This window comes from Macaca mulatta, chromosome 7 (assembly GCF_049350105.2).
Source record: "Macaca mulatta isolate MMU2019108-1 chromosome 7, T2T-MMU8v2.0, whole genome shotgun sequence".
Lineage (NCBI taxonomy): Eukaryota > Metazoa > Chordata > Mammalia > Primates > Cercopithecidae > Macaca > Macaca mulatta.
In genome coordinates, this window is record NC_133412.1 from 87,747,459 (window position 1) to 87,760,622 (window position 13,164).

Sequence of the window (13,164 nt, forward strand, 5' to 3'; positions counted from 1 at the left end):
TTCATTTATTATTTTATTTATTTATTTTTGAAAATCAAGCCTCACTATGTTGCTCAGGCTGGACTCCAACTCCTAGGAGTTCAGGAATTTAACTGAAGCAATTCCCTGGGAGAAGTCCTGGGAGTTCCAGAATTCACTGAGCAACTCCTGCCTCAGCCTCCCAAGTAGGTTGGAATATAAGCATGTGCCACGGTACCAGCCCTTATAAGCACTTTTATTTTTGCAAGATTGGTAGCCATGTCCATTCTCATGTGTATGACTTTCATAATTTGACTCTTCTTTGTTTTTCTTTCAGTTAGACTACTTAAGGTTTTGCCAATTTTGTCGATCTTTTGAAGGAATTAATATTTGCTTACATTGATTTTCTTTTATTCTGTTCTTTATTTTATATTTTTTCTGTTTAGTATTTCCATTTATATGTTTGCTACATATTTATTCTTCATCTTCTATTTTCTTTATATGAAAAATTAAGTTACTTATTTGAGATATTTCTACTTTTTATTATAACATTTACAGCTATAAATTTCCCTATTAACAGTTTTAGCTGTGTACTATATGTTTTGGTATGTGTTGCTTTCAGTCCCATTCATATTGAAGTATTTATATACAATTTTTATGATCTATCTTCTCTGTCTTACTAGTTTATTTTGCAGCATGTTCTTTAATTTTCATATATTTGTGAATTTTCCCTATATTCTTTTGTTATTTATTTCTACTTCCATTCTGTTGTGGACTGAGGACGTACTTCTGTATTAATTTTAAATTTTAAAAAATGTTGAGGCTTGTTTTATGGCCTAACATATAGTTGACCCTGGAGAATGCTTCATTTGCACTTGAGAAGAATGTGTATATTGCTCTTGTTGGGTGCAGGGTTGTACAGTTTTCTGTGAGGTCTTGTTGATTTATAGTGTTCAAGCTTTCTATTTCTTTGTTGATTTTTTATTTAGTTGTTCACTTCATTGTTGAATATGTAGTATTGAAGTCTCAAAATATTATATTAAATATTTAGTTGATAATTTTATTAGATGAGTATGTGTTTATACTTGTTATATATTTCTGATGAATTGGTCCTTTTATTATTATAAGATGTTCCTCTTAATCTCTAGTAACATTTTATGTTTTAATGTTTCTCCTTTGTAATATTAGCATAACCATCTCAGTTCTTTTGTGGTTATAGTCTGCAAGTTGTTTCAGGTTGTTTACATCTTACAATCTAAAATATGTCTCTTGTAGCTCAAATCTAACAATCTTTTCCTTTTGATTGGAGTATTTAATCCATTTAGTATTATTGACATGATTGTATGTACTTCTGCCATTTTGCTTTTTGTTTTCAACATGCCTCATGTCTTTTTCCTCCTTGATTACTTGTTTTGGTCTTCTCTCACATTAAATGAATATTTTCTAATGGAATATTTAAATATTTTAATACTTTAAATTATATTTTTAGGTATTTCCTTAGTCATTTCATGAAGGACTATGATATTCCCTCAACTTATCAGAATTTACATTAGATTTACAGTCACTTAGCTCTTGTGAAATATCAAAATTTACTCCTATATAGCTCAATTACCACCATGAGTTGTTGTGCTATTATTGTTTATATAAATTATTTCTTTATATGCCACAAGCCCAAAATATACTGATAAAATCATTGCTTTATAATACTTGAAGTTTTTTAAGGAAGCTAAGAGAAGAAAGGAGATAACTTATATATTATAGACTTTGCTATATTAATCTCCTTATTTGCTCTTTCTGGTTCTCTTTATTTCTTCCTAGGTATTTGAGTTGTGGTATCATTTTCTCATTCCTGTATAACTTTATTTCTACTTATTTCCTCTCTACTCTTATTTTCAAATATATTACATTTCTATATATTATAGGCTCAATGATATAATTATTTACATCTTTTTAACAATTGCTTTTTAAAATGGTTAAGAGGAGAAAAAACAAATAGGCAATTATCTCATTTTTGTAGTTGCCTACATAATTGCCTTTTTGAGTGTTCTTTTTTCTCTCTGTGGATTTGATTACTGACTGACTGGTTTAACTTGCTTTCAGTTTGATAAATTTCCTTTGGTATTTTTGAAAAGCAATTCTTATAGAAGCAATTATCTGGAGTTTTATTTAGCTTACAAGGTATTCACTGCACCTTGTTACTTTTTTTTCTTTTTTTTTGGTGCTTTGTTTTGATTTTTTGAGATGAAGTCTTGCTCTGTCACCCAGGCTGGGGTGCAGTGGTGCCATCTTGGCTCACTGTAACATCTGCCTCCTGGGTTCAAGCAATTCTCCTGCCTCAACCTCCTGAGTCACTGGGATTACAGGCATGTGCCACCATGCCTGGATAATTTTTCTATTTTTAGTAGAGACGAGTTTCTCAATGTTGTCCCACCTGGTCTCAAACTCCTGACTTCAGGTGATCCACCAGCCTGGGCCTCCCAAAGTGCTAGAATTACAGGTATGAGCCACCTGCACCTGACCTGAACCTTCATTTTTTAAAAAATAATTTCATTGTATGTATATTTGGCTGACAGTTATTTTTACTTTTAGCCTTTTAAGTATGTCACCCCACTGTCTTCTGACCTCTATTGTTTCTGTTGCAAAGTCAGCTATTAATCTCAGTGGAATCTCCTGGTACTTGAGTACTTTTTCTCTCACCAATTTCAAGATATTATGTTTATCTTTGGGTTTTAACATGTTGACTATGATGTGTCTGGTTGTTGATATATGTCTGCATTTATCCTCCTTCTAGTTCATTAATTGACCTTGGATGTTTAGATAATGTCTTCATCAAATTTTGGAAGTTTTCATCCATTATTTCTTTGAATATTTATTTGTCCTTTTCTCTCTTGCCTATACTTCTGGTAACTCCATTATATGTATGCTAATGTATTTATTGTTATCCCATATTTTTCTGAGGCTTCCTGCAAGATTTTATTATTTTTTTCTCTACTCTTCAGATTGCATGATCTCTGTGGAATCTGTCTTCAAATCTACACATTCTTTCTTCTGCCTCCTTGTATCTACTGTTGAACCCTGCTAGTAAACTTTTAATTTTGTTTTTTTTACTTCTAATAAAGAATTTCAATTTGATTCCTTTCAATATTTTCTATATGTATTGATATATAATACATATGATAAGACATTGTCATCATAATAATCCATTAATTATTGAAATATGGTTTTTCTTTAGTCTTTGAACATATCTATAATAATTGCTTGGAGGTGTTTGTTAATTCACCCACTGGGCCTCTTCCAAAGCAGTATTTCCATTGCCTACTTTCTTCTGTATAACATTTTCCTATTTCTTTGTTGATGACATTTTTGTTGTTGCTGTTGAAAACTGAAATTTTTAAAATAATATATTCTAGCAAGTCCCTATTTAAATTCCCCTCACCAATACACCCTAAGTGTTGTTTTGGCTGTTTATGTAGTTGTTTATTTATTTGTTTAGCAAGTTTAGTGAACTAATTCTATAGTCTATTTCCATTATAGCATTAAATTTCTGCTACTCCTGCTTAAATTTTAACCCATGTCTTTATCTTATCACCTCACTAGTTAGATGTTGTCCCTGGCTAATATAAGATACTTATTCGTCAAGGGCTGCATTTAACACCTTGTAGCCAGTTAGATTTTTACCTATTTCATTGGATGGGTGTATGTGATTTGGAGGCTGATGTCAGAGGTTAGGGAACTTATGTTTTGAGGGAGGATCTTACTCCACCATCCTAAAAGTAGTAATTACTAATAATGTTTTTAGTATGCCATCAGTCTCCAAAGCTATTTTCAGGTGATAACCTGTCCTCATACTGAATCCTTGCTTTATGCATTTTTTTCCATTTCATCTGATTTATTGAACGTGCTGCAGAAAAACTGCAGGAAAATAGTCTCAGCCATGGCCATTGCTAATTTCTAAAAGGACCAAAACCAGCACTTCATTGAATTGGTCTTTAATTGCTTGAACTTCATGTGTCAAGAGAAACCACCTTTTACTTGGGGACTAGTGTGTAAGAATTTCACCTGAGCTGACTTGGGTGAAATTCTTGACAATAGGTTTTGGATGGTGGCAAAGCTGTCAATCAAATCAGTTGTTTGGGGAAGTTAAAATGCCAGGTAAAGGAAAAAAAGACATATCATTTGAGCTTAGTTTGTAATCTGAAAGGTGCCAAACCATTTTCTCACTTCTTCATGATGCCTGCAGTACACTTGATTCTTTAAAACAGTGAAACCCAAAGTAACTACGAGATAACATTTCTTGCTAAATTACATCTTTGTGTATCTTTGCAATAAACACCTATTACCAAAGGCAATCTGTGTATGTCTTTTCCATGGAACCTTAAAGATCCTGGCAATATATCTTGCATTTCCTACAGAGAATTATCCCCAAACATCCGTGTTAGTTTGTACGAGATGAAGTTTCCATTCTAACTACAAATGAGTTTGCATTGTTTAGGTTGTATAGCTAACTTATGGTTCCCTGACTCTCTTTTTTGAGAGGTTTTTTGTTTAATGTAATAGAAAATCCAATTATTATGTAAATATAAACGTAGTATAATTACCACAAACAAGTAGGCGAAACAATGAACTAATGGAGTGTCTCGAGTTAAAGGAACCTGTGATTTATGACTGTTTCTCAGGTATGATTGATACAGACAGTTCAGAGAAATGTTCTTAACCATTTCCCCCCAACATAATGTTAATGTTTTCACTCTTAGATCATCTAATATGATGCATATCAGTGAAGAAAAGTTGCTTTGGGAAGGAATATATCTCAAATTCATTTTTCTTCTTTTTCAGACTTATTAAAGACAAGAAGCTATAAACGTCATTATTTAAAATGCCTCCCTTTAAAATGTTTCCAGCAGATGTTTATGTAGAAAAAAATGCTGGATCTCTCTTGGCAAGACACAGAAGTGACATTTCTTGAGGGTTCTGGTTGAAAAATTTGTCTTTGACTTCATGTCTTTAAACATCTGCAAAAACAAAATAATCTTTATTATAACTTGGAGAGAAGCAAAGTACATAGGTCCCTAATCTTTGAAACACTCTTCAAGGGAGTGACAAAGAAAAAGATTCCCAAGTTCTTTTTCTTCAGTAGAATTTCTCTGTGACCTCGGAACTTCAGAGTCATAGTTATGTCATCATTAAACATTAATAACTTACTTAAATGAGGGAGAAGCTAGCACACGCAAACTGAAAATTCCACTTCCTGCCTAAATTACTGATTTTCTACATTTTCCCTGTATGCATACTATCATTATAAGAATCCAAGCCCAACTGAGAACTGTGAGATGCAATGAGAAAACAAAAGGGTACTAGACTAAATGAGAGAAACATGTGCCATGTTTTCTGATGGGTGTGAGGTTTTTTAAATTTTGAATTGATTTCTTCATTCCTTCTAAATTTAAATACTTTCAGCATCTAAGAGCTCAACTGAATTAAACTGGGCACCATCTGAAAAAGAACAGAACACAATGCTCAGATCTCAAAATGACTTGTTCTTTCTTACACAGTAACATTTTAAACAAATAATTCCAACTATCAAGAAGGTCTTTTTATTTTTATTTTTCCCATTCAGGTGTTACACTCAAAGTTTTGTGAAGGTAACATCCTGCCCTATACTTTTCCTCCTTTATTTTTACCTCCATGATTTTCTCTAGAATGGGTTTTATGGATTGACATCCAACTGGTGTAACATTTCTCAACCGTACTGTCTGCTCCAAGGACTTTAAGCTGCTTTTTAGGTATGTTTGAGATCCAAGGTTTGTTATGAACATGATGTCCTCCTATACTCTTAGAGTAAAGGTTGCATCAGTTGCAGGGACCTAGAAATAAGAGTGAAAAGTCTGCTGGAACTCACAAATTGATAGTACAAATTTTAGTTTGTGTATTTCTTTACTATCCTATTTAATTCTATTTGGGGAATTGGGAGGGAAATAGAGAATATGAATGATTCTTACTAAAATATGTGCCAAAATTAAACTTCTAATTTTTGATTCATTATTTCAGCAATTAATATGAGTGATAGAGTTTTCAGTACTTTGTTTAGAAATGTATGTGTGTGTTTTTTCAATGAAAAAGATTGCATTAAATTTATAAAAAACAAAGAAAATATAAAAGTAAAATGTTCTTCTCTTATTAACCAGAGATAATTACTATTAATTATATAGCATACTTCCTTGTAGCTTTTTCATTACATATATATAATAAGTGTCAAATTGAGATCATGCTACTTTGTAAATTTAAAATTATATAGAGTAACATTTCTGTGTCAGAAAATATTCTCTAAAACTTTCATTTATTTGTTACATAAAACCCATTATACATTTATACATGTAAATTGCTAACTTTTTTGCTCTTATAAGGATAACACTGTATAATACACATCCTGCATATAAAGTTTGTAAGCATGCTGCTTATTTCAGGAAGGTAAATTTATAAAAATAGAGTTACTAAATCAAAATGCATGTATGTTCTTGGCTCTTGACCTTTTGACAATAGTTTCAAAAATTGCTTTGAAGATATTTTCGATAATTTACACTTCCACATATAGATAAGACAACCATATCTGGACAAGTATTATCAAATAATTTTATGTATCATTGCCCTTTTGTTAGGAAATAAAAAAGTTATTGCATTTTTTTAACCTGTTTCCTCTTTAGCCTACTGTTCAGTTGAAAATATATTCATTAAACAATTGTTTATTGGATACTTACAGCCCTTCATATACATAGTTTCTGTAATATCTTTTGGCTATTCAGTTAGAATGTTGACAATTTTGTGCACTGGTTTTTAGTAACTCTCTAAATATAAATAAGATTATTATTTTTGGTTTATTGTAAATATGTTTCCCATTTTGTCATTTGTATCATTTTCTTCTTGGGGTTATGTAAAATAATAAAATTTTATATATTGATATCTATCTATACTTTTTCCACTTGTTTTAGATTAGCAATTACTTCTCTACCCTGAGACTAAATAACACAATTTCTCTTAACTCTCAGGTTAGTGGAAGAATTACTCCATGTATCACTGTAATACAAATATTTAACTTACTTTGGAAATAATATTTGATGTTTCTAAGATGAATTTTAGAATAATAGGTCACTTTTCCACGTATTTGAAATGCTTTCACTATTATATTGCAGGTTGAAACACACACACAAGTACACACACAACCAGACAGAAATACCTCTACTTTAGAGTCATAAACCCTTTTTAAAAAAATTCAAAATATATATTCCCTGATAACTTCTCATTTTAATTGTTGTGGTTTTACATTTTAATATATTGTAAAGTAAGTATGCTTCTATTACTGTACTTTTTCAAATGTCTTACTAGATTAAAATGATTTTACAAGTTTTAGCACACTCTATCAGAAATTTAATTAAACTTAGAAACTAATTTGAAATAATTTCTATCTTTTCCAATTATTATTCCCCTTCCAGGAAAACGGAATACAGGAACATTAGTATATATGTATATGCATGTGTATTTATATACATATATATGCATGTGTATTTACATACATATATATCACTTATTAAAGCTTCTTTTGTCTCTCTTTGTAAGGTTCTATGACTTAATCATCTTTACATATACTTCAACTTAGGTTAGCTCTAAGTATCTTATGTGTTTCAGACTCCTGTGGAATCTTACATTATTTTTCTAATTCTTTGGATTTGTATTGATACTTTATACAAAAGATATTGATTTTTCTGTACTTAGCAATTATCCTGTTGCTTTACAAAATGCTGTTAGCTCTTAGTGTTTCAGTTGACTTCCAAAGAATCGTTAGTTACATTATCAAATTATTTTCAAATCATGAGAGCGTTTTTTGTCCTTTCTGCTATAACTTATAAACATTCCTACTTAATATATTAGCATATTGACTAGAAGTTGTGAAACATTCAATAATTAACACGTAGTATGTATTATAGTTATGTTTCCAATTGATGGAAATTTTTAAAAATTTCATCCATTTAGCAGGTTACATTGGCTGATATTTCTATGCATTTATGTTAAGAAGGTTATGTTTTTCTTAAAGTAGTAGGTTTTGAATAGCAGTTTCATTTATCTGTGTTATCTTTTTGCTTTCTCTCATTTTACTTATTTGTTATTATAAGTTGATGATAAAGTCTATGAATTTTGGCTTCCGTTGAGGTTCTCATAGCTTTTGTTTGGTCTTTAGGTATATATGTGTTTACCCATATGAAGCCTCTTAAATATTCCTGGGATCACTACTGTTTATTTTCAAGGATGATTATTTTAAAATATTATTATTATTGAATAGCTTTGGTGTTTGAAAAATCTATATTAACATCTTGCTCTTTCCTTGTTAGTTTGTAACATTGAATCATTTATTTAATATTGCTAACATTTAACTGTCTTCTGTAAAATAGGAATAATAATGATATCTACTAACAGGTGGATGTAAAGATTATCTGAGATAAAGCATTCTTAACCCATTGTCTGTCAGATAACAAGAACACAATAAATAATGTAACAACGATAGTGGTAATTGTAGGAGAATTAGTATATTTCTTAGAATTTTTGTAGTTTACTCCTAAAAGATATAATAATTCATAGTTGTCTTTTTATGTCATCCCCTCAGGTTTTCAGAACAAGATTGTGCCAGCTTCAGGAAACAGATTTTGAATTTCTCCATATTTGATATAGACAACTTAAATGGTGTGAAAATTATATATTCCATGAAAGTCTAAAATAATTCATGGTTCTAGGACCTATATTTTATAAAATTTGAAAATATCTTTTAAATTTGTTTTATGTCTATTGATCTTTTCCGATTGTTCAATACCTTCTTAATCCCTTCTTTACTCAGCTTTTCAATTCCCCAAAGACTCAGTATTACAGCCTTTCTCTCAATTAATTTTGCTTGTCTCTGCTTTAAGCCTTGTCTCTTTGATTGGCTTTATAGGTTAAAAACTCTTTTATTGATTGATCAGTGACTTATATATTTATATTTGGTTTTGATTATATTTTCTTTTTCTTTACTGCCCTCCTCTTTTTGTTTTTCTCCTTAATATTTTTGTAATATTTGATATTATTTTTCTTTTTGAAGAATAAAAGCATTTGTTGCTATGCTTTATCCTAGAGTATGGCTTTGGTCATATCCCATAATTATAATTTCTCAAATCTTTCTAGCTATGAAGCTGCTTTGAGTCTTATCTTCTTGATGATTTTTGGAAGGCAAATCATTTGAGCTCGTGAGGAACAGATGAGCCAAACCACTATTGAGAAGATTGCTGTTCACCCTTTTGACAACCACACAAGCCACAGATGATACTCTCAGGTAGTTTAGCCTATATGGAGAGTATTTGTGGATCACAGATTTAAACATACAGTTAGAATTTTGACTTTCCTCTCTCTTGTCTGTCTCTTGTTACTCAGGAATTAATTACAAATTACAATAGGTTTTTAGGGATGTAGGACTGAATGATACCTAGTTTCTGACCTTAGGAAGCTCCCAGCCCAGTGGAAGAAACATACAAGCAAACCCTTTGGAATGGTCTTTATCCATAGATGGTGTACTAGTTTCCCTTTGCGGCTGTAACAAATTACCACAGATTTAGTGGCTTAAAACAACACAAATTTATCATCTTAGAGTTCTGGATGTCAGAAGTCAAACCTGTCTCACAGGTTAAAACCAAGGTGATAGAGGTCTGCGTTCCTTTCTGGAGACTCTAAACCTAATCTGTTACCTTGCCTTTTCCAGATTCTAAAGCCTGCCTACATTCCTTCCCTGTGGCCCCTTCCTCCATCTTCAAATCTAGCAGTTCTGGGAAAATCTTTCTTATGATGCATTTCTCTGGTTCCAACTCCTCTGCCTCACCTTTCACCATTTAAGGATGCTCTTATTAAATTAGACTCACCCAGAAAATCCAGGATGATCTTCTCATTTTAACATCAGCTAATTAGCAACCTTGCTTCCATCTGCTACTTGAATTTTCATAGCCATGTAATGTAACACATTCAGGAGTTTTGGAGAAGAAGACATGTATTTCTTTGGAGTGACAGAGGGACTAGCTACTACACATTGGAAGAATCAAGTATTCAATATGAGGTTATTGACACAAGGAAGAACACACACAAGAATTTTATGTGAATTTTATAGGAATGAGCAGGAGTTAATGTGGTAAAGAGAGCATGAAAGAACGTTTCAATCCCAGGGAACAGTGTGAACAAAGGAATGAAGTGAAGAGAAGAAATCAAGTCTGGGTTACCTGACTTACTGCTGAGTGATTTTACAGCTTGGAAGTAACACTTCTCTGGTAGCAAGGTTCTCCAGAAGTGTGTGGTTGTGAGCTCACAGTTTTGTCATTGGTTCTGTTTAGGGTCCAATATTGCATGTCATTCATTCTCTGCTTTCCTCCAGATGGGAAGTTCTCAATTAGTGTTACAATGGGATGGGACCCATATATTGGAAATAAAGCTATATAGGAAAATGTTGGAGATTGCATTCATGTACAGATTTGGCAGTGTCTGTCAACTCAGTAATGGCTAACATGTCATACATACACTTGGCAAAGAGTGATGACAGCAAATAACAAGTACAAAAGAAGTCATTGAGGTGGTCATAAAAGGACACACACAAATGTATGCAGATGTTTAGTAAGCACTCATGACAAAACAATGTATAATTTGCGGAAATATTTTCAAATCTAGGCAATCCCTCTATGTTTCACTGTCACTGATGCATGTTAAGCAACTCTCATTTACATGTGAACTCCACAGTGCCCATAATCTTCAACTTGATTTGTAAGATTGTAATACCCATCAGCACTCTTACTCTAATCTAAGAAATTCTGGGACTGAAGAGCAAATAGGCAATATAAAGTCCATCTGAATATTTAGAGAAGGAAGAAGTACTTCATTTGTTGCATTAGAAGTAATGCAACAATTAATTAACCCAGGCAATAGGAATTTCTCTTGCATACCACTTCTACCTCTTCTGGGTGACAAGGACCCACTGTTCTTTTCAGGAAATGTATTTGACTTTTATTTCAGGTATAAACATATGTGAAATAAATAACTTATTTATTTATTATGATGTGTAAACATATGTTTATTCCTGGAATAAAAGTCAAATGGCTTTGGGAGGCTGAGGTGGGCAGATCACAAGGTCAGGAGTTTGAGACCAGCCTGGCCAATATGGTGAAACCCCATCTCTGCTAAAAATATAAAACGTAGCCAGACGTGTTGACACACGCCTGTAGTTCCAGCTACTCGGGAGGCTGAGGCAGAAGAATCGCTTGAACCTGGGGTCGGAGGTTGCAGTGAGCTGAGATCACACCACTGCACTTCAGCCTAGGTGATGGAGAAAGACTTGGTTTCAAAAAAAAAAAATGTCAAATGGCACTGGAGACATAAGACTGAGCCCTGGGGGACCAACCTTCTTGTTATCTCAGACTGTTCCTGAAGTTTTGCTCCTTATTTTCATGTGACCACCATTCTCTTCGTTCATTCAGTCTTACGTTACCTTCTCCTGGTATCCTCATGACCCCTCACCCATTGAAGTTTGTTCTAACTTCCTATCTGTAACCAACTTCAAAGCGTCCACCATATGGTGATTTCCTTCTTCACTTCCATTATTCCAGCCACTTGCATGGGGACAGCAATAGTCTCTCCTTGGTGTTAGCCAGCAGGACTCTGTCAAGCTCAACTAAATTCCGAATGTCCCCACATAAAATAAAAATTTCTGGCATTTCTTTGATCTTCTGCCATATTCCCTGTTTTTGGTAATCAACTGTGTTTAACAATTTGCTTAACCACATGATAAACGTAAAAACATTGTTGCCCTTTTAATGTTATGTTACTGCATATAATAACTCAAAAGGAAGAAATCTGTGGTGTTTAAAATTTCTTTTGTAAAACTTCCATACAACGATACTTTTAAAACTTGACAAAGAAACCTAGCTGTCCTTTTTGCTTGCTCCAGCCTTCCTTTCTTCTTCCCTCTTGTCCCCATTTTTAAGGGCCCATTGTGCTCCAAGCATTGTAGTCTGATTAAGGATATGTTCAAGTTGGTAAGTACAGAACGTTATTGTCAAGGTTCTGTTCTTTGAATTTTTATGACGCAGAACTTAGAGACCAAGAAAGTCAAAGAAGAAAGGGACTGAAGAATGTCAAGGAAATGACCTAGCACTAGAAGCCATAAAATAATGACAGTTTCAAGGGGAAGAATAGAGAGAAAGAGGAATCATGTGGAGAGGAAGAAGGTGGGGCGTTAAGGAGAGAATTTGATAAGGAACGACTTGAAAAAAGATGTGCTAGAGTAACTCTGGGATCAAAGAAACATGAATAGCCAGGAAAACGAGATTTTTTTTTTTTAATGTTTCCAAGTACTTCATAATCTGATCCCCTGTGAGTAAAATAAGGAGTTTCTTTTTAATTAGGTTGTTCTGTTAAACTTTGTCTTTTGCACATGCCATAGCTCTGAGACTGACTATATAGATTTATGAATACAGAGAAAATATAACTAAAACAAAATATCTGGCCAGTCTACACATACTGCCTGTTAGATTTTATAATTCTATTTGAATAAATACATTTAGAACAAATAATATGATTTTATCATCATTAATTTCTTGAAATAGTTTCAGGATCCAAACTTTCGTTTAGTATTTTTAATACTTATAAATTTTGTTTGTCCCATAGTATGTAAGTATGTACAACAGGTTTTCTGAGTTTCATTTTCCCCACTTTGGGCCTGTTGGGTGTGTGCGTGCGTGTGTGTGTGTGTGTGTGTGTGTGTGTGTGTGACTGTGGTCTCAGAATCAAGAACTAGCTTGAGTATTTAACCAACTCAACATGCAAGGTTACGTGGTCTCAATTTTACTCATGATAACCTTATGACAAAGCAGTTTGTTTTGGCCCATTATAAACATGTGTGTGTCAGCTCCCTTCTTAAGAGACCATGGTGTTAAAATTTAAATTTCACCCCCTCAGTGTCATTTTGCCTAAGGCTTCTTTGAAAAAACTAAAAACAAAAATATCTGGCTTCACCTCAGCCATTTACTTCTCTGCTTCTGCCCAACCCTGATCCCTGACTTTTTATTCTCAATTCTCACTTCCCTTTTCTTGTTGTAGCCAACAGGAATAGATCTGACGACTGAAATTCTTATGGGTAAAGGCTATGTGGACAAA

At 32.9% G+C, this 13,164-nt stretch overlaps 1 long non-coding RNA gene across 1 annotated transcript; it reads right to left on the reverse strand.

Annotated features, from left to right (window-relative positions):
* Positions 1–4,597: 4,597 nt before the first annotated feature.
* LOC106999314 (uncharacterized) lies at positions 4,598–12,050 on the reverse strand. Its single transcript, XR_001446124.3, has 4 exons — positions 11,411–12,050; positions 10,251–10,450; positions 5,640–5,822; positions 4,598–4,970 (listed from the first exon to the last, which is right to left on the reverse strand). It is a non-coding gene; the product is annotated as an uncharacterized LOC106999314 (long non-coding RNA).
* Between the last annotated feature and the right edge of the window lie 1,114 nt (positions 12,051–13,164).